Source organism: Macrotis lagotis, chromosome 1 (genome assembly GCF_037893015.1).
Source record: "Macrotis lagotis isolate mMagLag1 chromosome 1, bilby.v1.9.chrom.fasta, whole genome shotgun sequence".
Lineage (NCBI taxonomy): Eukaryota > Metazoa > Chordata > Mammalia > Peramelemorphia > Peramelidae > Macrotis > Macrotis lagotis.
Window position 1 is genome coordinate 929,992,339 of NC_133658.1, and position 21,958 is coordinate 930,014,296.

Consider the following 21,958-nt stretch of genomic DNA (forward strand, 5'->3'; position numbering starts at 1 on the left):
CCCCCCCACAAAAACACATACACTCACCTTCTCTCCCTCCCCCCCAGCTTTCTTGTGCCCAAGCTGTCTAGTAACAACTGAAGGTCAAGGAAAACTCTTCACCTTGAGTTTTAACTGGACAGGTCTGGAGCAGAGCCCTGAAGGATATAACCAATCCCTGAGTAAATGGGGTTGAGGTCTGTGAGCATTTGTTACATCATTTTACCCAAAAGTGAGCAAACATCTAGGCTTCTGAAAAGTCTCATGGTTGGCACTTTCTAAGAAATAAGAGGAACTTTTTGGTACCTGAAATCCAGTTCATGGGGTCAAGCCATTGATTTGAGATTGAATATGAAATTGTGGAAGAAAAGTAGCCAGGAAAGTATTTTTAGGAAAAAAGTTTAAATTATTTTATTTTATTTTATTTTTAGGATTTTTGCAAGGCAAATGGGGTTAAGTGGCTTGCCCAAGGCCACACAGCTAGGTAATTATTAAGTGTCTGATACCGGATTTGAACCCAGGTACTCCTGACTCCAGGGCTGGTTGCTCTATCCACTGTGCCACCTAGCTGCCCCTAAATTATTTTATAAAAAAAAAGGGGGGGGAGTTCTTCCAAATTCCTTTTTAGACACCAATATGGCACTGACACCTAAACAAGAACGAGCCAAAACAGATAAAGAAATTATAGACCAATTTTCGTAATGAATAGGGATTTTAGCAAAGAGATGGCAACAAGTTATTACTGGGATAATACACCAGGATTATGTAAGATTTATACCAGTAGGCATGGATAATTCAACATGAGGAAAACAATCAATCTAACTGACCATGTCAGTAACAAAATTAACAGAAATTATATGATTATCTCAATAAATAGTGAAAAAGCCTTCAGAAAAACACAGCAACCATTCCTATTTAAACACTAGCTAACAGAAGAATAAATACAGTTTTCCTTCAAATGACAAAGAGTATCATTTGAAACCACGAGGAAGCATTATCTGTCATGGGGATAAATTTAGCCTTCCCAAAAAGCACACTAGTATTTAATATTGTATTGAAATGTTAGTTTTTAAGGGTTCCTGGTGGTTGAGTGGATAAAGCAATAGAATCTCACTTCAAATCCTGTCTCAGACACTTGATAATTACTAGCCGTGTGACCTCAGGCAAGTCATTAGGCCGAGTTCCTTGGAAAAAAAACCTAAAAAAAAAGAAAAAAAACAATAACTTTAATAATAAGTAAAAGAAATTGAAGGAATTAGAATATGCAATAAGGAAACTCAACTTTCACTCTTTGTAGATAATCTGTTGGTGTACTTAGAAAATACTATAAAATCAACTAAAAAGCTTCTTGAAGCAATTAACTTTACCAAAGATGTAGGATATAAAAGAAGCACACAAAAATCATCCTTTCTGTATATAACCAACAAACCCCAACAGCAAGAGATAAGGAGAAATTCCATTTAACATAAATGTAGACAACATAAAATACTTGGGAATATGCTTCTCAAGACAAACCCAGAAACTATATGAACATAATTACAAAATACTTTTCATGAAAATAAAGTCAGAACTACACAAGTGGTAAAATTGTTCATGATTAGGTCAAGTTTACATAATAAAAATGAGAATTTCATTCAAATTAAATTACTTGTTCAGTGCCATAACAATCAAACCACCAATAAATATTTCACAAAACTAAAAGTATAGTATCAATATTCATGAAGAACACTACGGGTTCAAGAATCACAAGGGAATTAATGAAAAAAATGCAAAGGAAGAGGACTCAGTTGTTTCAGAGCTAAAAGTCTACTGTTAAGTAGCCATCATCAAGACTGGTTAAGAAATAGAGAGGTGGATCAGTGGATCAGGAACAAAAGTACATGACTATAGTGATCAATTGTTTGTGGTAAGAACTCACTCTTTAACAAAAACCAGGGGAAAAACTGGGAAATGGAATGGGAGAAACTGTATAGACTAACATCTTAGACAGCATACATAGGAATTGACTTTTCCTTAAATTGATAAGAAGGATCTCTCTAAAACCATCAGGAATCACTATATGGAATGGGGATAAACAGCATTCCTAATAATAATAGAGTTGAAACAAGGATGCCTGTTTTCTAATTATAACCAAAATAAGGTTGAAACGAGTTAAGACATATATGATTTAGATAAACCAAGTGGAAGAAGAAATCATTTATCTATCAGAATTATGAGGGGGGGGATTTATGAACAAAGGAGAAAACATAAATTGCAAAGTAGATGATTTCGAGGATATGAAACTAAATAGTTTTTGCACAAATAAAACTAATGCAGAAAAAATTAGAAGGAAGCCAGCAAGCTGGGAAACACTTTTCACATCTAGTGTTTCTGACAAAGAACCTCAATCCTAAAATGGCTATTGAACTGAATCAAATTTATAAGATTACAAGTCACTCGCCAGTTAATAAATGGACAAAGGATAGGAAGAGGCAATTTTCAGATGAAAAAATTAAAGCTATTAAAAGTCATATTGTTGGGTGGCTAAGTGGTGCAGTGGATAGAGCACTAGCCCTGGAGTCAGAACAACCTGAGTTCAAATCCAGCTTCAGACACTTAATAATTACCTAGCTGTGTGGCCTTGGGTAAACCACTTAACTCCATTTTTCTTTCAAAAAACTCCATTTGTCTTTCAAAAAAAAAAACCTAAAAAAAAGTCATATTGTTACCAATTGTTAGATTATCTGACTGTGAACAATCACTTTTATTAAAAGAAGCTATAACAAAAGAAAGTGATAGGAAAAGTGGAGAGATTAAGGAAAAGCCTTATGAACTGATAATTCATCTTGGGAGGCCAGCTGGCAGGCTCAGGAGAAGTCTGGAAAGGGAGAGAGAAAAAGAGAGAGAAGGGCAGACAGCCCAGGGGCTTAGCTCAACCAGATCAAATGGGGAGGCCCCCAGAGCTCCACATGGATTAAGGAAGGGCCAGAAGAAGCAAGAACTGGATAGCGCTATCAAATTTATCAAAGTGATATTTTTGGACACCCTGGCTTGGCTCGCATTAACACCTCAAAATACAGAAACATTTTCCTATTTTGCCAGGCCAATGGAGACATGTGGAAACGCCCAAATAATGTTTACATAAATATTTAAATTACCTCCACAGTCCTGTTTTATCCCCACCCTATGGTAGGCTAGACAGAGGGTGGTGCTTGGGAGTGCCTTGGAACCAGGTCACCCCCAATGGCAAACTTTGTACTGGTCCTTTCTGTCCTTTCCACAGGTCACTTCCTGCACCCCCAGCATCCAGGCCAAAGTCAAGTGAATGGCAAAATAGGGACAAGATACAAATGACAATGTCCAAGGGAGGCAGAATCTCAAGAGCAAGAACTTCCACCCATTTAACAGATTTTGTTTCTGCTACATTCACAGTTCTCTACTTTATTTCACCCTCAAAATTATTGGGGACCTTTCAGAGATGAATGCATTGCAGCGAGGACTTCATTGAGGCACGGTCCAGGGAATGGTTGGTGGGGAACAGCTGGCTGGCATCCTGCAGAGGCTGGTGTGGGAGATATTGAGCTAGAGAAACAAAACTCATGGGAAAAAAAGACTGAGCAAGCAAAGCCAGAGAGATTTTATCAGAGAAAACTATTTAATGGAGGGCCAATAATTAGGGGAAAAAACTAGGTCTATAAAGAGCAAGAATTCTACTTTGTAATCTTGAAGCCAGTATCAAACTACCTTTTACAAGAACATGGGTTCCAATAAAACACAGATTTGTTAATGGATGCCACATTAAGATGTAACCAAAAGCTTAATAACAGGATAAAGAAATGGACTGAATACGCATTTCAAAACTGCACATGTCCAAAAGGTAATTTGCTACAAAATTTTCTATTCTAACTTTGGCCATGTTTAGAATGACTAAAAATTCTAGTTGAAGAATGGATCTCTCCTTTAAAGCAGGTAAAAACAATAGACCAGTAGCCATTCTGATATAAGCAACCATCCTGATATTTCTCTTCTTTCAGGGAACTGGTTGTGGTAAAAAAGTCACGTTAAAGTGCCAAGACAAAACCTTTGCTGATCAGATGACAGAGTTCCAATGGTTCTGTCTTATCTGTAATTATGAGGCACCTGGCGTGATTCTAGCCATTTGCTCTGAGTGGAGCAACCCGAGGACCCGTCCCCTTATGAATTAGGCGTCCTCTACAGGCAGAGGCTCCAGACAGGCCTTGCCCAATGGGCCAGCTTCAAGGTCTGCCCATTTAGTGCTTCAGGTGCTTGGGCACTAAGGAGAATGACAAGTGTGCCTGGCTGTAATTTGATATAAGAGAGGCAGGTAAAATTATAATTTAATTCTTGCTCATAGACCTGAGGACAGGGCTGTGAATGAATTGTGATAGGATTTTGAGATGCAAAATTGCCATAACCCTAATTTGCATTTAGAACTTCTTTTAAATAAAATCATCTTTTTTGCAATGAACCCATTTATTTATTTACTATGTTTAAAATAACTAAACATCTCTTTTGGCAGGGACTTTGTCCATCATCCCCAGACCTCCTATAACAATGAGCTAGAGAGTACCACAGAGAAATCTCAAATTATCACCATTATGTATAGACATGCTTTTCCCTCAAAGCAAACACAGTTAAGTCCCACTTCACATATAGGTATAGGTAGCAACTTCTGTCCCTAAGCTTCTTTAACAACTAGCCATCTTCAATATAGAAATGATTACTTTCAGAATTCTTTTGAACCATTAGAACATCGTGGGTGACCTGAAATTTCTTCCAGGTGTTATGGATTCCAATGCCACAAAACAGCCGTAAGAACAGCCAGGCCTTTGAGTCATGAGTTATTAAATTTTCCAAAATAATCTCTCCGTCCTTATATACTGCACAAACCCACAGATCTACCTCAGAAGGGGTCATCATCATTGGTGCTATTGCCGTTATTGAACCTTCCAAGCAATCACACGCTCACTCCAGGCATCAACATCACAGCATACAAAAAACTTCACAAGAGATAATCGGGTTTTGTAATTACAATTCCTTTGCAATTACAAAACATCCCATGACTGCCGAATACATCTTCCTCCTCAGGAAGGAACCTTCCAGGGCAACCCCACAACTGCGATTGCTCAGCCATGTGCCGGAGCCCCCACGGCCGCGGTTCCCCTGAGAAGGATTAAACGCACACAGACCACATTTCTTGGCCACGTCTCCCACTCTGCACTTTCTCAGGCCCGCGGGGAATTCCTCACACTACGAACGCGAGGCCGTGGGCCCGTTTCCTTCTTTGCCCCTGACCATGGGAAGCGGAAGTGGCTTCTGGTCACACGGCCACGGTCACGGCCACGGCCGCGCCCTCCATCACCGACGAGAGGCCCGAGATGCGGGGAGGCCGGGCCGGGGCTCCGGCTCGGGGCCCCAGACTGGGGGGGCAGGTCACCGGGGTCACGGGCCCGCACACGCGCACTGTGAGACGCGAAGCCGCCGCCCCCTCCCCGGGCTCCCATGGGGGCGGGGGCTGGAGAAGCGGGGGTCCCGGGGCAGCCCCCCAGAAGCAGGAGGCCCCGCCCCCGGGGGGTCCCCTCTCCGCGGAGGAGCCCGAGCGCTAGACGGGAGCCCCCCCCCCCGGGACGCGCCAGCACATCCGGGTCCAACCCGGGGGGGGCGGTACTGCAGCCCCACCCAGGGTTCCCCACTTTGACTTCTCCGGACAAGGGGCCGGGGGAGCGTCGCCCCCGGGAGAGAGGGTCCCGGCCTCCCCCGCCCCCCCAGCCGGGGGCATAACGCGCGACAGGAGCAGCCAATTCGAGTGTCCCGCCTTTTCCGTAAATCTCGGATCGGCAACCAGGGGCGCTGCTCCCTCCCGCCCCCCGGGGCCCGGGGCTCCTACCTGGCTCCCCTCGGAGGCGCCGGCGCGCCGCCGCGATGAAGGCGAGGAGGAGGAAGCCCAAACTTCCGGGTGGGAGACCGGAAGCAGCCGGGACCGGAAGGGGTGGAGCTTCTCTCTCTCGCCCTCTGGTTGGTGGCGCCGAGGGCGGGCCTCCGCGGGGCGGGCCTCGCCCGGCTCCTTCCGGTCCTTCCCTCCCTCCACCGGCGGGTTTCCACGTGCACCCCCTGCCCTCCCCGCCCCGGCCCCGCCCCCCGGGCCCCGCCCGGCTCCTGATGGACACCTTGAAGTCTGGGAACCCCTTCATTGTTTCGGGGGTGCTGCCCTGGCACCGTCCGAAGTCTCCCCTTAGTGGTAGGAAGGGCGAAGTCGCGGGGGCCAGGGGCTCTCAGGGATGGCACGGCGTTTGGAGGCCCAGGAGGGGCTCTGACTGAAACCTTGTTTGTGGGAGCACTGCTGGGCCAGGCCTGGGTGTCCGTCCTCCACTGTCCGTCCTGGACATGTGTCTCCCGCTGCCGCCACTCGTCCTGGTGGCCTCGCAGAGCCGGACACCTCGGAGGGGACGTGCCTTCCTTGAGATTACTGACCACGAATCCTATATCTTCCCCTTTGGAAGTGCAGTTTAATCCACCTTCGGAAAAAAAGCCTATCGGATAGTTGAAGCTAGCCACCAAGTCTTCAAGGCTTCAGTCCTTTCTCACCTCCTACCCCACCTCACCCCCATTCTTTCTTTTTCCAGGTTTTTGCAAGGCCAATGGGGTTGCCCAAGGCTTGCCCAATGCCACACAGCTAGGTCATTATTACCTCCATTCTTTTCTTTATCTAGGCTGAGTATCCTTAGTTTCTTCAGCTGATTCTTCAAGTGATACGGCATGAACTTGAGACCCTTCGCCATCCTGGTTGGGTTCCTTTGGACAGTCTGTTTCCCAAAATTTCCATAACAGGTCTCCCAGGGTTCTACTAGTTCTTTGAAATGTTGAGAGGAGCTGCATCCATCCAGGTTGATCAACACATCATGTTGTTAATGGGTACAGTGTTCTCTTGGTTCTGCTCCTTTCACTCAGCATTAATTCCTGTAATTCATTCCATGCTTCTCTAGAGTCTTATGAAACAACAATACTCCTTAACATTCATAAACCATAACTTCTTCAGCCATTTCCCATTTGATGGATATCCCTCAATTTCCAATTTGTTGCCACTACAAAAAAAGATAATATGAATATTTTGGAACAGGTGGAAGTTTTCCCATTTTTTTTATGATTTCTTCTGGATATAGGCTTAGTATTGGTATTGCTTTATCAATAGGTATCATCAGTTTTATAGCTCCTTAGGCATAATTCCATATTGTTTTACAGATGATCGGATTGGTTCACAACACCTCCAACTGTGTATTAATGTCCCAGTCCTCCCACAATACCTCCAACACAGATCCTTTTGCCGTTTTGTCATTTCAGTAAATCTGATAGTTGTGAGGTAGTAACTCAAACGTTTCAATTTACATTTCCCTAATCAGTAATGATTTGGAGCATTTTTTCATATGATAAGACTCATCTTAAATTTCTTCACTTAAAAAATGCCTGTTCATAGCCTTTAACCCTTTATCAACTGAAGAATGACCTGCTACCTTATGAATAGGAATAAATTCTCAATATATTTTAGAAATGAATACCCCTTAATCACAACCACTGATTCCCACCTGTTTTCCTTCTAATCTTGTCAGCATTGGTTTTTACTAGTGCAAAATCTTTTCAATTTAATACAGTCAAAATCATTCATTTTGCAATTTATAATGTACTCTCTTCTTTGGTCATAAATTTTTCCCCTTTCCATAGACCAGACAGAGTGTTTCTTGATCTATTCATTCCCTTTCTTCCTTTTTTTTTTTAGATTTTTCAAGGTAATGGGGTTAAGTGACTTGCCCAAGGCCACACGGCTGGGTAATTATTAAGTGTCTGAGGCCAGATTTAAACTTAGGTCCATTGCTCTATCCACTGTGCTACCTAGCCACCCTGCATAACTTTTATTTCTAAATAATGTATCCATTTTGACCTTGTTTTAATATAGAGTGTGAGATGTGGGTCCATACCTAGTTTTTTGTCATAATTTTTCAGTTTTCAAAACAATTTTTCTCAAATAGTGTGTTCTTATCTTAGGAACAAAGAGTATATTATTATAGTCATTTGTTACCTTTTCTTTTGAACCTTTATCAGAACTCCTGGTTTAGAAGATTGATTCCCAGCTTTCTGCTTTTCTCCTAATTTTGGCAGTCTTGCTTTTATTAGTGCAGAAACATTTTAGTTTAACATAGTTAAAATCATGCAGAGAAGAAAAAGAAATTGAAGGAATCAGAATACGTAATGAGCACACAAAACTTAATCTTTGCAGATTGTATGATGGTATACCTTGAGAACCTGCGAAAATCATCTAAAAAACTCCTTCAAAAATTATGACATTCAGCAAAGTAGCAGGATATAAGTAAACTCATATAAATATCAGATTTTCTATAAATGAACAAAAAGCCCAAGAACAAGAGATAGAAAGAGAAATTATATTTAAAATAACAGAAGATAACATTAAATACTTGGGAATCTACCTCCAAGACAAACCCAGAAATTGTATGAACACAATTATAAAGCTCTCTTCACACCCAAATAAACTCAGATCTAAATAATCAGGAAAATGTTAAATGCTCATGATTAGGTTGAGCTAATGTAATAAAAAAATGGCAATTCTATGAAATTAAATTACTCATTCAGTGGCATACCAATCAAACTACCAAATAAATACTTTATTGAGCTCGAAAAAATAGTAACAAAATTCATCTGAAGTAATAAAAGGGCAAGAATAGGAAGAGAACTGATGAAAAAAAATGTAAAGGAAGCTCTACCAGGTCTAAAACTATACTATAAAGCAGCAGCCTTCCAAACTGCCTGGTACTGGTTAAGAAATAGAGTAATGCATTCAACTGAGATCAATATATATCATGGAAACAATGTAAAGACTAACAGAATGCCTTCTGTTGGGGGTGGGGCGGAAGGAACCAAGAATGGGGAAGACATTGCGAACCTCAAAATAAATAAAATCTTTCTGTAAATGACTACAGCAATCTACTATTTGACAAACCCAAACACCTCAGCCTCTGGGATAAAAACTGACTATTTGACAGAAATTGTTGGGAAAACTGGAAACAAGTATGGCAAAAACTAGGCATAGATCCACATCTCACATCCTACACCAAAAGAAGGTCAAAATGGCTACAGAATGTAGGCATAAAGAGTGAAACCATAGACAAATTAATAGTCAAAAAAATTCTATGTATCTGATCTATGGAAAAGGGATAAATTTGTGACCAAACAAGAATTATAAAATGCCATATTATTTTCCAGGATTCCAAGCAATTCTTGGCCAATATGACCAGAAATGAAAATGATCAATGTTGGAAGGGATTCAGGAAACCTGGGAAACTAATACATTGTTGGTGGAGCTGTGAATTCATCCAACCTTTCTGGAGAGCAATTAGGGATTATGCTCAAAGGGCAACAAAAATGTGCACACCCTTTGATCCAGCAATACCTCTACTGGGTCTATACCCTGAAGAGATGATGAAACATCCGTTCTACAAAAATGTTCATAGCAGCCCTGTTTGTGGTGGCAAAGAATTAGAAATCAAGTGAATGTCCTTCAATTGGGAAATGGCTAAACAAACTGTGGTATGTGTATGTCATGGAACACTACTATTCTATTAGAAACCAGGAGGGACAGGATTTCATGGAAGCCTTGAAGGATTTGCATGAACTGATGGTGTGTGAGATGAGCAGAACCAGAACACTGTACACTCTAACAGCAACATGGGGGTGATGATCAACCTTGATGGACCTGCTCATTCCATCAGTGCAACAATCAGGGATAATTTGGGGGGTATCTGCGAAGGAGAATATCATCTGTATGCAGAGAAAGAATTGAGGAGTTTAAACAAAGACTAATTTAATTCTGAAAAAAATACCAGTTATCTTATGTAAAAAGCTGGTTATCTTATCATGTAAATTTGCTCTTATACTTTATTTTTCTTCCTTAAGGATATGATTTCTCTCTTATCACATTTAACTTAGATCAATGTATACCATGGAAACAATGTAAAGACTAACAGACTGCCTTCTGTGAGGGGGGGCTGGGGGGAGGGAGGCAGGATTAGGGAGAAAACTGTAAAAAATTCAAAATAAAAAATAGTGTATCTTAACTGCAATTATTTCCAATAATATTTAATAAATGTGAGAGACTTTCAAAAATGATTGGGAAATTAAAGTCTGTAACCCATAATTAAGTAACTGATTGATGAAAAACATGTTGAAAAGTTAGGTGATCTAGTTTTGTCAATATAAGCTATTTTACTGTAATGATATCAAAGTCTGGAATTAAAGATTGATTGCTTTATAGAGGTAATGAGGGAAAATATCTGAAGTTATGACCCTCTAGGTTTCCTGAAATTCTTAATAGAAAAGAAACTACAAACTCCTTTTATATCAATACAAAGGAATGAATTACATGCCTAAGTGAAGTTATTAAAAGAACAGTCACAACCCCCTTAACATTTTTACAGATATTAAGTATAATTGTCTTGTGGTCAGAGAAACAGAAACAGCTCTTATTAAACATAACACTGATGAAGAATTATATCAACTCTTTAAAGAACGAGAAGAAATTGTAAGAAATGCCTTTTTTGTTGATTATATATAAATTCCCACACTGGATTGTCTGGGCCTCTATATGAAGGTAACCATAGGGCTTATCAATTAACCCTTGCACTTCTTATAAGCCCAGCAGAAGAGCAAGCAAGGCAGTCACAAAAAATTTTACCAGAATGCCTGTTTACAAAGGAAAGATTTTAACATCACCAGAGAGCAAGCGAGGAATATAGTAAAATCCTGCCAAAATGCATTCCATATTTACCTACCCCTCCAAATTATTCTAAGAATCCTAGAGGCCAGGCTCCTAATGAATTGTGACTGATGGATGTGACTCATTATGCACCTTCTGGAATAATGAAATTTCTTAATATTACTGTAGATACATTTAGTTCATATACAATGGCAACAGCACAAAGTTCAGAGGCTACTCAAGGTGTGATTGATCATTTATTCCATTGTTTTACTATTATTGCAGGGCTATTAAAATTCAGAAAAAAACAGATAATGGCCCTGTATATACTTCTATGACATATATTACAATATTACAATATAAAACACATTAAAGGCATTCCCTATAAACCCACTGATCAAGATTTAGTAGAAAGGAAACATAAAGATCTTAAGAGATTTCTGGAAGTACAAAAGAAAGGGGGATATATAGGGACAAATGGGAAACAAAAGAGGAATAAATCTTGCCTTTTATACCATGAATTTTAAATTATTAAATGATAAGTAACACCTGCAGATTTTTTTTAATAAGGATATGCAACATGAAGAGAAGGGCATGGTCACATGCAAGAACCCTAAGGCATTGATGATGAAAAGGATTTGATCAATTATTAACCTGGGGTCAAGGGTTTGATTCTGTTTTGTCCACAGATGGGAAACTGTCTAGATACCAGAAAGGAACATCAGGACCATACAGACCAGATGATCAAGTAATACAGAAAATGAATAACTTACTTAAGAAATCAAAAGAGAAGAAAGGACAGACCACGCAAAAGGAGAGCACAACATGGACTTATAGGACAATTTATGTTGCTTACATTACTCATGAACAATTTGGGGACTGTAAAAGGAATTGAATATTGGACTTATGTTCCACACCCTGCATGGGTAACTACTATGCAATGGGGAGAGAGTATGGCTGAAATCATATTGATAGGGGAAGCTTCAGATTATTTGGGATATAATAAAGTTCCTCTTGGAGATATTAAAGAAGAGATACTGAGAAGAGAAGTTAGGCATAGTTTTTCTGGTTTAAATAGTATGACACTTATATGTTTTTGTAAAACATGTACTATTGAACCACATATTAAGTAAAACTAATCATTTAAAGCACGGGAGCATGTAGTACCTTAGACATATCAGGAATTCCATTTGTAGAAAGTACTCAATGTAGAAAGATATTTCCTACAGAGCCTACTTGTTTTAATTTACATGCTTGGGATATTAACCATGAATGGTTTTTTACCCTGGGTTGCCTGTCACACCCCAAAGAGAAGAATTTATGATCATTCTATCTTGCTAAAAGTGCAGAATTTTCCTGGTAGTTATTTCATGTATATTTCAGTATATTAAACCAATTATATACCCAGAAATAGGGTTAGCTATAGAGATATGGAAGATTATGGCAGCTATAGATGAGATAAAGTATAAACGATGGAATATGAAATTGGGCAAAATATCTTCTGCAGAAAAGAAATATGACTGTGACTGCATACACAGGACCAGATGCTGCTTTCATGATAGGAGCTTTCAAAAATGCCAATGTTATTCGAGAAAAAGAGGGGTATAATGTTAACTAGTACAATTGCACTATTCAAGCATGATGGATGATGATGTTATTTTCATGATAAGTCAACCAAAATTTGCTATAATATCCACTAAAGTAGAGGACTGGTATATCTCCTGCTGATGAGTTATTAGAAGAGATATTAAAGAGAGGCAAAAGAGATGTGTTAGTTGCATTGTGTTTGGAATATTATGTATTATTGCAGCAATTGCAGCTGCCACTTCTACAACTGTATCTATGCAAGTGATGAATAAGGAAAAAATAGAAGCAAAATATATTCAAGAATTATCAGGAAATGTTACTAGAGCATTAAAGTCTCAGGAGAGAATTAATAAAGATCTTCATCATTTGATTAATGCATTTACAAACCTCTTTAATGAACATAGGGGATCATGTGTATGCAAGAGTTAAGATTACAATTGCAATGTGATTATAGATTTTCTGCTATTTGTGTTACTCCTTTAAAATATAATACTTCAATTATTCCATGGGATAATATAAAAAATTATTTGAATGGAATATGGTATGATTCTATCATTATGAATATGAATCAATTGCATAAAATTGTTAATGATATTACATTGGCAGCTCAAGTGGAAATGGACTCAGATATTCATAATTTCTTTAATATTGTTAATAGTTTTCATCCATTTCATTTTATGAACCTATTAGTGAGCATGCTTCCTGGTATCGTTTCATTATTACTGATATTGTGTATTATTCCCATTTCTCTCAAATGTCTTTTCTCTGGGACAAAATTTAAATGTCCTAACACACTGTCTAAAGTTTCAGCATGCCTGAGAAGGGGGAAACTGTCAAGGGCCAGCTCCTAAGAGTGATTTACACATATTTTTGGTGATCTTTGCCACCAGAGATATGTATATATTCTTGCTTATTAAATGGATTTGTTGGTTCTCCAGTGAACTCTGACCTAAGACATCTGTGGTGCCAGAAGTGTTTGGGAAGCTTTAGTTTACAGACGTGAAAGAATAAATATCATAAATTTAACCAAGGAAGCTATGCAGTGGGGTTTTGTCTATCCTGACATGTTTCAGATATGTTTGATTATTAAAGTCTGAGTGTTCAAGAATAAAGTTAATAGGGGCGGCTAGGTGGCGCAGGGGATAGAGCACCGGCCCTGGAGTCAGGAGTACCTGAATTCAAATCTGGCCTCAGACACTTAATAATTACCTGTGTGGCCTTGGGCAAGCCACTTAACCTCACTGCCTTGAAAAACAACTTATAAAAAAAAGAATAAAGTTGATAGAGAATGTTTCACAACCTTAAGCACTGGTGCTTTATTTGTTGGGCATCTTTATTTGACTTGACTCTTAAATTAAATGCCAGACTCACACCAGAGCTATTATGTGTGATAATGAGAAATGGAGTGAGGGGCAACAGAAAATGTACTATCAATTTAGAATGAGAAAATTCCACTTCCCCTCCCTTAATGAGGAACAGTCACATTCCATTCTTTTCATTTGCTAGATACTAGAGGCAGCTAATTATAGGAGGGAGCACTAGACCTGGAGTCAAGAAGACCTGAGTTCAAATCACTTCATCTCTGTTTCTCTCCAAGTTCTAAACTACCTAATGGAGGTAATAGTAGCACCAAAATAAAAAAGTTGTGGATCATGTCAGATGACCCCCCCCCCCTTTAAGAAAATCATTAGCCCCCAAGCCAGGCTAATAGTAGATGTGTAGAAATACTTGAAGTCTCTTCCCTTTCTTTAACTGCATCTCTATCTGAATTTGGAAGATGTTTGAAGGAAGAACAAGGACACATTTGTTATCCATTGGTAATTGTTTTGTTGTGGAATAATTAATATCTAATAATGTGTCTAGATTGATAGATTTTGTCTAAGAGTTAAACCAGCAGCTGTGAGGTATCAATTTAGTCATTAACAAAAAAGAATGCTATGTTGCCAAAAGACTTCCCCAAAAAGGAAGAGGGTCCCTTCACTGCCCATCTTCAAGGAGAATCTACAGGATCAATGCTTAGAGACTTTGCAGACAAAATTCATGTCCAGGTAGAGGCTAAACTTGCACTACCTGAGATCATCCCAAATCTGAGATTCAGGATCAGTGGTTTGGTCCTTCATTTCTTTTTTTTTTCCTCTCTTTAAAATTTTATTTATTTTCTTCTGAGCTTAAGAAATATAATAAGAATTTCCATAACATAATGGAATAGAAAAATAAAATGTACTTGAAACTACAAACCAATTATATACAACTTGCAATTCCTTTTAAATATATAATACTTTTATATTTTTTTCTACTTTTTCTTTTTTTAGAAAAATTTTGAGTTTTACAATTTTCCCCCCATTCTTGCTCCTGTCTCCCCCCAAAAGGCATTCTGTTAGTGTTTACACTGTTTTCATGTTATACATTGATCTCAGTTGAATGTGATGACAGAGAAATGATATTCTTTTTTTTTTTTAGGATTTTGCAAGGCAAATGGGGTTAAGTGGCTTGCCCAAGGCCACACAGCTAGGTAATTACCTGTCTGAGGCCAGATTTGAACTCTGGTACTCCTGACTCCAGGGCCAGCATGTTATCCACTGCGCCATCTAGCCGCCCCTGAGAAATCAAATTTTTAAGGAAGAAAAATAAAGTGTGAGATAGCAAAATTACATAATAAGATGATGGTTTTTTGTTTTTCTGGTTTGAAGGTAATAGTCTTTGGTCTTCGTTCAAAGTCCATAATTCTTTCTCTGGATAAAGATGATATTCTCCATTTCAGATATCCCAACATTATCTTTGGTTGTTGCATTAGTGGAATGAGCAAGTCCATCAAGTTTGATTATCACCCCCATGTTGCTGTTAAGGTGTACAATGTTTTTCTGGTTCTGTTTATCTCACTCAGCATCAGTTCACAAAAATCCTTCCAGGCTTCCCTGAATTCCCATCCCTCCTGGTTTCTAATAGAACAATAGTGTTCCATGACATACATATTTGGTCCCTTATTTAAAGGTGCTTAGATCCAAAAGGAGAAAGCTTCAGAAGCCACAAAGTAAACTCCCAGATCACTAGCCCACAACAAAAACACCTCTCTTAGGAAAACCATGCACCAAGGGAACCCTGTGTTTTTGACAAAGGAGGTCAGCACTTTAGTCTTTCTAAGGAATGATAGATGCCACCAACCATACATCATAGGGAGGGAGTGAAGACATTCCTACTAATGGCAGACTTAGAACTCCCAGGCGAAGTGGTCTTTACTCAGGAAGAGCAAGTTCTGTGCATTCTCTGACATGACATCCTTGTGCAGCTGCTTCTGAGCATCGTCCAACGGGTTCCACTCTTTAGTCCACAGCCACATCCTTGAATGTCACCATCACCTAAAACATCAAAGCTCAGAAAACTTACAAGATGAAACACCCTTTAGAATTGATCCAGGGTAATGCTCATCAATTTAAAGGAGAAAACTGAAGGAGAGAGAAGGGATTTACACAAATGTAAAAAGCCTTTAATAGAATCAAAACCAACACTTGTAATTTTGAAAAGTTCAATGGAATATGGAACAATATATATTTGATATTTTCCATTGGAAATGTTGGAACAAGGTTGAGATATGTCTTAATGTGAAGTTCTATTGACTATTGAATGAGACAACGTGCCTATAACAGAGCTATGAGGGTATAGTAGAAAGAGAGAAGATCTGCCACTTCATCACAACTGGCATAAATGATATGGTAATAACACTGATAAATTTATGAAAAGCAACCAAGAATGTATACTCTGGAGATCAAATGCATCCTATACTAACTGAATAGAAGATACAGGAAAATAGTTTCTCTTCTAAATCTCCAAAATTAATTTTTATCTTGAGAGAAATATGGCATATTAATGGCAGTAAAGAACTAAACTTTGTGTTATGAAACTGTTGCCACCCAACTGAAGGAGAAAATTTTTAATACTGAGAGCTTGAGGGAGTTTGAATATTATGGGTCATAGTTAAATCATTTTATGTCTTGACTCTATGCTTGATTTTATTTCTTTTTTTTAAAATTTATTTTTCCTTGCCAAACATGTGTTTTTTGAACTACTTGCAATGGAAGATTTTTTACAAACCATTTTTTTGCAAGGTTTTGTTTTACTTTTTTTCTTCTTTCCCATCTATTGAGAGAAAGTAATCTAATACAGGCTCTTCATTCATGAACACACTATACATAGATTCATATTGATCATGTTGTGAAAGAAGAATCAAATTTAAAAAGAATAAAGAAAACATTAGAAAGAGAAAGACATGATATATAACACAATTTTTAAAAATTGAAGATAATCAGCTTTGGTCTTCATATAAACTCCACAGGTACTTCTCTGGATATTGATGGTATTTTGCAACACAAGTCTTAAAATTGTCTTTGATTATCGTAGTGCTGAAATGACCAAGTCCCTCATGGTTGATCATCACCCCCATGTCATTGTGAGAGTGTACAAGGTTCTACTGGCTCTGCTGATCTCACTCAGTATCAGGTCATGTAAGTCTTCCAAGGCTTTTCTGAAATCCAATCCCTCATGATTGGTTATAGAATAATAGTGTTTCATCTCAAACATATACCACAATTTGTTCAGCTATTCCCAAAATAATGGACATTCCCTCATTTTCTATTCTTTACCACTACAAAAAGAGCTGTTATGAGAGTTTCTGTAGAAGTGGGATGTTGACCTTTTCCCCAGATCTTTTCAAGATACAGAACCAGTAGTAGTATTGCTGGATCAAAAGGTATAAATTTTTTTTTTATTTTTATAAGATTTTTATGCCCTAATGCAAGGTAAATGGTTGTGTAGGTGCCTTTTACTGCCAAAAAAAGGTATATTCCTTTCTTTCCTCATTCAGTTTTCTCTAGAGGTTGATCATGTATATGTTACCTGACATTCTATTTACCTCCGTAACCTCCTTCTTGTTTATTTTATGATTATATTTATCTAATTCTTAGAGAGGGAGGTTGAGTACCACCATCAACAGAGTTTTGCTATGTCTTTCTTTAAATCAATTAGCTTCTCCTTCAAGAATCTGGATGCTATACAGCTTGTTGTGACCATGTTTAATATTGAAATTATTTCACTGTCTCTGGTATATTTTAGGGGAATATATTTTACTTCCTTATTCCATTTAATGAGATCTCTTTTTGCAAATGCTTTGTCTGACATAAGGATTGCTACCCTGCTTTTTAAGGGTACATATATAATATGTTCTCTGCCAGTTTTTTACCCTTCTTCTGCATGTATCTCTCAGCTTCAAATGAATTTCTTGCATGCAGCATATTCTAGGATTTTAATTTGAAACACAATCTGTGATCCATTTCCATTTTATGGGCGAGTTCATCCTATTCACATTCATGGTTATAATTACTATAATTATAATAATTCCTGTATTATATTAAATGCTATCTCATCTCCATATGTATTTTCCCCTCCCCTCATCTGCAAAATGTGTTAAGAGGCTTGATTCATGTTGGTTCTGAGGGACAACCAGGAGACTTTAAAACAGCGCTCGACTTGTTTCTGGAATCTTAGATCTACCTTAACAAAAAGTTAAAATCAAGTCTTAGGCTAAGGAAATGAGCAAAGACAAGAAGAAGAAAAATGAGCATAAACAGTTACTATGGCCATAAATTTAGAAAAATAAAATGTACACATAGAGGAAGATAACAAAGTCAAATCTTCTATATCCAAAACCTCATAGAAAAATATCAATTGGTCTCAGTTAATGAAAAAGCACAAAAAGGATTTTGAAAATCAAGTAAGGGAGATGTCAGACTGGGTCAAATGGAAAAAGAAGTACAAAAAGCCAACGGAGAAAAGAATGTCTTAAAAACAGACATGATCAGTTGGAAAAGGAGAAACAAAAGCTTGCTGAAGAAAACTATTACGTAAAATATAAAATTGAGCAAAGGGAAGCTGGTGACTTTGTGAGCAATCAAGAAATAATAAAACATAAGCAAAAGAAAAAACTAGAATGTGCAATTTCTCATTGGATAAACAACCAACCTGGCAAATAGATATAGGAGAAATAATTTCAAATTATTGGATGATCTGAAAGCCACAATCAAAAAAAAGAGCCTAGACCTCATGTCCCAAGAAATAAGCAAGGAAACTCCCCTGATATTCTCAAAGTAGAGAGTTAAATAGAAATTGAAAAAAATCCACAGATCACCTCCTCAAAGACATCCCAAATTGAAAACTGCCTGGAATATTATAGCAAGCAGCCAGAAAGAAACAATTCAATTATCAAGGAACCATGATTAGGATAATAGGAGATTTAGCAGCTTGTACAATAAGGGATCCTAAGGCTTGGAAAATAATGTTCCAGAAGGCAAAAGAGCTTGTGTACAATCAAGAATCAACTACCCAGGGGGTGGCTAGGTGGAGCAGTGGATGGAGCAGCAGCCCTGTTGTCAGGAGTACCTGAGTTCAAATCCAGCCTAAGACACTTGACGATTACCTGGCTGTGTGGCCTTGGGCAAGCCACTTAACCCCACTGCCTTGCAAAACCTAAAAAAAAAATCAATTATCCAGTAAAAGTAAACATACTGTTTCAGGGGAAAAGATAAACAATCAAAGAAATAGGGTACTTTCAACATTTCCTGATGAAAAGGGCAGAGCAGAATAGAAAATCAGAAGGGACTTAATGATGTTGAACTGCTTATATTCCTACATGGGAAGATTATACTGATAACATATTTATTAGGGCAGTTAGAAGTTGCATATACAATCAAGGCACAGGTAGGAGATGAGTATGAAGGGGTAATATATTAAAAAGAGGGAGTTAAGAAATGGAAAAGAGTGTATTGAGAGAAAGGGAAATGGGGGTATAATGGGGTAAGTTATTTCACATAAAAGAAGCAAGAAGAAGCATTTGCAGTGGAGTGAGGGGAGGTGAGGGGGTGTGAGTGATCATTACCCTTATTAAATTAGCTCAGAGAGGGCATAACATACCCACATGCATATACACCATTGGGTACAGAAATCTGTCTTTTCCTAGAAGAAACCAGGAGGACAAGGAGCTGGGAGAAAGGGATGGAGGAGGTGATAGAATAGAGGGAAGATTGGGGGGGGGGTAGCAATCAGTTGCAAAACCCTTTCAAGGAGGGACAGGATGAAAGAATAGAGAAAATAGAATGGGGGTAGGGGGAACAAGGAGGAAAATACAAAACATTGTAACATGTTTGTTGGAAAAAGATCTCATTTCTCAAAGAGAGTCAACTTTATAAAAATCAAGAGCCATTCCACAAATGATAAATGATCAAAAGATAATGAAGTTTTCAAATGAGGTTAAAATTATTCATTGTCATTGTTTTTTTAGATTTTTCAAGGCAATGGGGTTAAGTGGCTTGCCCAAGGCCACACAGCTAGGTAATTATCAAGTGTCTGAGGTCGGATTTAAACCCAGGTACTCCTGACTCCAAGGCCAGTGCTCTATTCACTGCACCACCTAGCCACCCCATCCATTGTGAATTTTTTTTAAAAAGGTCCTAATTCACTATTGATTGTTGAAATGAGCATTATAACAATTCGTCAGATTGGTTAATAGGGCAGAAAGAGAAAAAGACAAATGTTGGAGGGAATGTTGGGAAAATGAAATAATACTGTACTTTTCAATGCCTTGTGAAGTAATTTAACAATTCTGTAGAGTAATTTGGAACTCTGTCTACCTTTTGACCTAGGTATGCCACACTGAGGTACATAATTCCAGAAGAGATGGAAAAACCCAAAGGAAAAAGACCTACAAGCATAAGGATATTTTTTCTTTTTCATTTTGCAAGGCAAAGGGGTTAAGAGACTTGCCCAAGGTCACACAGCTAGGTAATTTTTAATTGTCTGAAGCCAAATTTGAACTTGGGCACTCCTGACTCCGGCATCAGTACTCTACTCACGGTACCACCTAGGTGTCCCAAGCAAAGGATATTTATAACAGCTCTTTTCTTGTGGCAAGGAACTGAATATTGAGGGCATTCTCATCAGTTGGGGAGGAGCTGAACAAATTATGGTATGTGATTAAGATAGCATACCATTCTTCAATAATAAATGATGTGCATGGAAGCAATGTAAAGACTGGCAAATTGCCTTCTGTGGGGGGTGGGGGGAGGCAAGTAAGATTAGGGAAAAAAATAGTAAAACTCAAAATAAATAAAAATCTTTATATAGAATGGGGGAAAAAAGAAATGATGCGCAGGATGCTCTCTGTAAAACCAGCAAAGACTTCCATGAGTAGATGCAATGGGAAATGTACTTTACAAAATGTACAGGAATGTTGTAAAATGATCACTTCTGAATGATTTAGCTTTTCTGAACAATGCTAGGATCCAAGACAATTCTGAAGGACTTTGGATAATCCTATACATCCTCAACAACAGAGTTGTTGGTGTCTCATTACAGATCAAAGAATACTTTTTTCTCTTTATGTTTCTTTTGGCAGGGATAGGAGGGGAAGAAGGGAAAGAATTTAAAACTCAAGGTTTTAAAGGTCAATGTTAAAACTTGCTTTCACATGTAACTGGGGGAAAATAAAAAGTGAAAAAGAGAAGTGGAAAAACATCACAATGTAAGTTGTCATTACAGGATAAGACTAGCCTTGAAAAAAATGACCATTATTCAAAGGTAAGCTAAATATCCAATCTAAAAATAGTTGATATCCTGATGAACTAAATGTGCCAAAATCTTGTAGATTCAAAGTCACATTTTGCAAAAATAAAAAAAGGAAACGATTACAGAAAAATGAAGCTTATAAAAAAATTTTTAAAGATGTAAAAACTCATGAATTTGATGAGTTAATAAACTTTAAAAAATTAACTCTCTAGATTATACTTGACAGAAAAATTCAGGAACTATGTGAACAAAATTACAAAATACTTTTTATACAAATAAAATCGGATTTAAATAACTGGAGCAATAATAATGTTATATGGATAGACAGTTAATATTAAAACAATGAATTTAAAAATGTAATAAAATTCATGTGAAAGAAGTCAAGAATATCATTTGCGAAGACAAGATCAAAACAGAGACACAACCTAGATATTAAGAAAAGTATTACAAGAAGATGTAAAGAATATAAATCAAGGGCAGGTAGGTGGCAAAGTGGATAGAGCACCGGCCCTGGAGTCAGGAGGACCTGAGTTCAAATCCAGCCTCAGACACTTAATAATTACCTAGCTCTGTGGCCTTGGGCAAGCCACTTAATCCCATTGCCTTGCAAAAAGTAAAAATTAAAAAAAAAAGAATATAAATTATTGCTTCTCATACTGTTGGATAAGAAAACAATTTATGAATAAACAAAAGATGAGAACAAAGTTAGGTATAAAATGGATAATTTCATTTAGAATATAGAAAAATGGGGGAAGTTAGGTAGCACTGTGGATAGAGCATGGGCCCTGGAGTCAGGAGGATCTGAGTTCATATGTGGAGTCAAGACACTTAATAATTACATAGCTGTGTTACCTTGGGCAAAATACTAAACTACACTGCCTTGCCAAAAAAAAAAAATGTAACCAAGATCAAAAGGAAAAATTTGAGGGGAAATATTTTAAGACTGTTTCTCAGAGAAAGGACTCATAATTAAATATGAACAAAACTTTTCTAAATCCACAGAAACAACTGATAAATCAAAGA

General features: G+C 38.0%; 1 protein-coding gene across 7 annotated transcripts in view; it reads right to left on the minus strand.

The window, feature by feature from the left end:
• Positions 1 to 5,949, minus strand: part of LOC141512178 (uncharacterized) — a 46,773-nt gene extending 40,824 nt beyond the window's left edge. Inside the window, exons 1-2 of one of the 7 annotated variants that reach the window (XM_074221044.1) lie at positions 5,867 to 5,924; positions 1,094 to 1,177 (exon numbers count right to left, since the gene is read on the minus strand). The gene's annotated coding sequence lies outside the window, so the exon portion shown is untranslated. Of the gene's footprint in view, positions 1 to 102; positions 5,350 to 5,866 lie in introns of those variants that run through there. The other 6 variants (XM_074221026.1, XM_074221033.1, XM_074221049.1 and 3 more) reach the window with 6 other exon arrangements.
• Between the last annotated feature and the right edge of the window lie 16,009 nt (positions 5,950 to 21,958).